The following is a 4,676-nucleotide window of genomic DNA, read 5'->3' as shown; positions in this document are numbered from 1 at the left end:
TCGGGCGTGCCCGGGAACAGTGAGTCCGGGCATGCCCGGTTGAGGCGCGTCTGGCCGTGTTCTGGCCGGTGCAAGGCGATTGTGTGCATCCAGCGGTAACCGCTACAGTACCACCAATTTCCTGAATCAATAACTCACGGTATTCCCACATGAGCAATCGGTAACATCCCCCAAAGTCACTGTGTCAGTGTGTCACGATACCAGGCCAAAGTCGATCCCCTTGGCTCTCGCGATCACAAGAAAAGGTCGTACTGAGACCTGAACCCAGAATGGCTAACAGTCGACGCTGCAGAAGATCCGCTTGGTGAGGTGTCGGGCCGACGTCGGTCTGGTAAAATTTCACCCAAAAGGCGACTGGGAATTCACACCTTCGGTTCACCAGACAATGATGCTGACATGAACGATCATCGGTTCCCAAGTGGAGAACCGCGAAGAACCGCGAGTTCCCAAGTGAAATCCACGACACACACGAGAACCAGGCGAAGGGCTGGTGCGAGGTGAAATGGCGGATGGGCCGGTAGTGGAGGCGTACTTGCTCTCCAGCGATGATTCACTTTCGGAACCAAAAGCAAAACCCGTCATGCAGGTTTATTTGCCACAGCAATAACGACACTGTCACAGGAATCCCTTTCCCGGGGAAACCAATATTCGCTCATGAGCAATGTCCACCAGCGTCCGCTCGACACCTCGAAGCAGATCCGCCTTCCTTTCCCGATCTCACTCGATCCGATCACCCGCCTCTCCTTCTTCTTCTTCCGTTTTCACCCTCACCCATCTCGTTTTCCTTCTGAGACATTATTTTTTATCTTTGAAGATAGTTATCTCCATTTCACACTCAAACTGTAACAATAATAGTACATGAAACTAATATTTCCTTCAAGTGGATGACAACTACAAAGACGGAAGTGACGAATCCATAACAGTAGTCACTCTACATTGGACTCTCAATGGCTGCTCTGACCCTCCTCAGGTGTGGCAATAAAACTGACAAAGCATTCCAGGTGAGGCCCCGCAAAATTCCTGCACAGTAAGTAGTTCAGAAGGTAACACAACCGGTTATAGTTCATTGAAGATGTTAAAATGGGAACAATAACATTCCAACACAGGGGTTCAGATTAAAACATTAACAGGCAAACACAAGGATTAAGACAAATGCTTGGCAGTGCTCCCATAAAGGTACAAACTTTTGGAGGCAGCTCCCAGAAATAGGCACATTTGGCCACCAAAGATGCAAACAAAATTATTCATTCATCATCTCCATCAGACAGCCACTTTAATTGCAATTACATCAAATTATTCTGCCTTCTCCCCTATCATTCCACCTCTGTGCACGTGCTCGGTGTGAATGCTCCTTGCCCCAGTACTGAGGTAAGGTGCGAATGAGGTGTTACATGAACTGAAATGGAAGTTTTCTTGTGAATATTATCCAATGGATGGATAGCCTTTGCTTTTCACATGAGACTATTTCACATCAGTCAGTATTAGTGCTGGTAATCCAAATCCTCGAATAATGAAACAATATACATTGCACTGTACAAAGCCATAAATGAAGTTATAATTTCTTGCATTGTGGATGATCTTACTATAATTCACCAAATGTCCGTCTGTCCATCCGTCCGTCCGTTCGCAGGTACCGCAAAAACGGCTGAACCGATCGCAACGATATTTTGGGTGGGTATTCCTGGGACCCCCTGGAGTAAAATAGGCTATATTGTTTTTCCAATTTTTCCAAACACGATGGAATAATATTTACCGATATGAACAGTGATGTGGCTTTTATTGAAATTCTACAAACTAGCAACGGTACCCACCCTGTGGGCGGGGCTTCAATTGGGAGGCCCAAATGAAAAGGCAAAATATCAGAAATTGAAGGGTTTTTTTATTTTAAATGATTCATATAAACATCCGTTGAATCATATCACACGCAAATCATCAAAATCTAAACAGTATCTTTAGAATTTCAATAAAAGCCTCATCACTGTTCATATCGGTAAATATTATTCCATCGTGTTTCAAATCGTGATCGATACACAACGATCGTGATGGGTAATCGTGTTCACAATCGCTATGTTGTATGTACTCCTGATACGTGTAACAAATTCCCGATACGTGTAACTGTACCAAATCAACAGTTAAAAGCATTTTGAGCCGATAGCTGTTTCGGCCTTGGCAAGATCGATGGAGACAGCGTTTATTATACTTTTAATGAAGGACACTGTCTCAAGCCCCAGTCCCCATCACAGATGGGGCTCAGCGGTTTACCCGAGCCTGACGGCGAAGGGCAAGGTACCCGCTGGCCCGTCTAGTGTCAAGCGTGTGCGGCCCCGGACATCGAAGGGCATTAAACGTTCATTAAACATTAAACGTTCATTAAACATTAAACATTAATTAAAGGATTACGAAATTACGTTCACACCGTCACGTCAAACACCACCGTGAACACATACATCGTCACAACATCGTCACAATGTGAACATCGTCACAATGAACGTTATGCGAACGCGAATGTTATGCGGGAGTCCAAACCTGAGAATACTGGAGACCAAAGCTGAAATTGTAAAAACTAAATAGCCTATTTTACTCCTGGAGATCCCAGGATTACCCACACAAAATATCGTTTCGATCGGTTGAGCCGTTTTTGCGGTACCTTCGAAAAGACGGACGGACATTTGGTGAATTAAAGTAAGATACTGTTTAGATTTTGATGATTTGCGTGTGATATGATTTAACGGATATTTATATAAATCGTTTAAAATAAAAAAGCCTTCAATTTCTGAAATTTTGCCTTTTCCTTTGGGCCTCCCAATTGAAGCCCCGCCCATGGGGCAGGTACCGTTGTTATTTACCTTCATCTAAATGTATTTTCAGCCTCTCAGAAAATTGTACTGCACGGTGTTTTTTTTTCTGAAAAATAGCATATTAATGTCGACGTGTTATTAGAAATCCAAGTCGACACCCAAATCTTTTATAATGATGATTGTCCTCGTTCGGATAAACTTATTTCAATGATGAAATGAATGATTGGCCTCAAATGTTTTGAGCCCGTCCCTTGTGCCGCCTCCGCAGAGGGGACACGAATGAGTGACTGGGGAGGGAGAGTGGAGCCACATCAGTCGTTTCCTCCCCTCCCACCATTCTCCTCCATCCCACCTTCAGCCTCAGCATCCTCAATTTTTTGAAATATCGTTCTATATATTGATTTTAGCCAAATCAATGAAGATTCACATAAAAATTATAGTATCAGGATCTTCACCTAAATGTAATAATTTTGTCCTTGTCACACACCTACCTGTCCACTAAATTAGTCCGAATCCATGCACAACTGTTTGGAGACAGACGAACAGGCAGCGGTTAAAACATAACCTTTGCACACCTTCGGTAGTGGACATACCATGCAAAAGTGGTACACACAACTTAGTTCCACCAGCAGTAGATGTACTAAAACTATTCTGTTTTTATATTAAGTTGTCGCCCGGTACACACAGGGCATCAAAAAATATTCAGACTCGTAAATGTTCCTCTCCACGGAAATCTTTAGTAAAAGGCGAAAGATTTATACGAATTGAAGAGAAACCAGAGTATGACTTCTGCATCTTCGTCTCAACCTTTCATACACGTATAACACATTGACATTAATGGTGCTTATACAATTATCTCAGATTAATGTTTTTACTTTATTCTCTCATTTCCAATTTAATAAGATATAATATTTCGTCGGTAATTTATACATTTAGGTTAAAGTTCTCTTCATTTCACCATTATATTTTCCAAAGTAACGAGTTCCTCATTCACATTCAAGCCAACCAGCCAATCACAGGGCACAACGTCCTGACGTCATTACAATAAACCTTGGCTCATTTTACTTTAAATTCTGCAAGGAAATAATTCTGATCAACACAGCACGATTTTAATATAATTATTTAATTCTTACCAAACAGCACAATTTAAATATAATTATTTAATTCTCACCAAACAGTACTATTTTAATATAATTATTTAATTCTTACCAAACAGCACGATTTTAATATAATTATTTAATTCTTACCAACAAAGCACGATTTTAATATAATTATTTAATTCTTACCAACAAAGCACGATTTTAATATAATTATTTAATTCTTACGAACACAACACTATTTTAATATAATTATTTAATTCTTACCAAACAGCACGATTTTAATATAATTATTTAATTCTTACCAACACAGCATGATTTGAATATAATTATTTAATTCTTACGAACACAACACTATTTTAATATAATTATTTAATTCTTACCAACACAGCACGAATTGAATAAAATTATTTAATTCTTACGAACACAACACTATTTTAATATAATTATTTAATTCTTACCAAACAGCACGATTTTAATATAATTATTTAATCCTTACCAACACAGCATGATTTGAATATACTGTAATTATTTAACTCTTTCCAACACAGCACGATTTTAATATAAATTCTTTAATTCTTACCAAACAGCACAATTTTCATATAATTATTTAATTCTTACCAACACAGCACGATTTGAATATAATTATTTAATTCTTACCAACACAGCACGATTTGAATATAATTATTTAATTCTTACCACACAGCACGATTTGAATATAAATATTTCATTCTTACCCACACAGCACGATTTTAATATAAATATTTCATTCTTACCAACA

The 4,676-nt window shown here is 39.3% G+C and overlaps 1 non-coding gene across 1 annotated transcript; it reads right to left on the bottom strand.

Moving 5' to 3' along the window:
* Positions 1 to 3,469: 3,469 nt before the first annotated feature.
* On the bottom strand, positions 3,470 to 3,582 carry LOC144889940 (U5 spliceosomal RNA). Its single transcript, XR_013622157.1, has one exon. It is a non-coding gene; the product is annotated as a U5 spliceosomal RNA (small nuclear RNA).
* Positions 3,583 to 4,676: the final 1,094 nt, after the last annotated feature.

This window comes from Myxine glutinosa, chromosome 1, assembly GCF_964187855.1.
Source record: "Myxine glutinosa chromosome 1, kmMyxGlut1.1, whole genome shotgun sequence".
NCBI lineage: Eukaryota > Metazoa > Chordata > Myxini > Myxiniformes > Myxinidae > Myxine > Myxine glutinosa.
The sequence above is the reverse complement of the archived record's forward strand: the minus strand, read 5'-3'. Positions and strand labels throughout refer to the sequence as shown.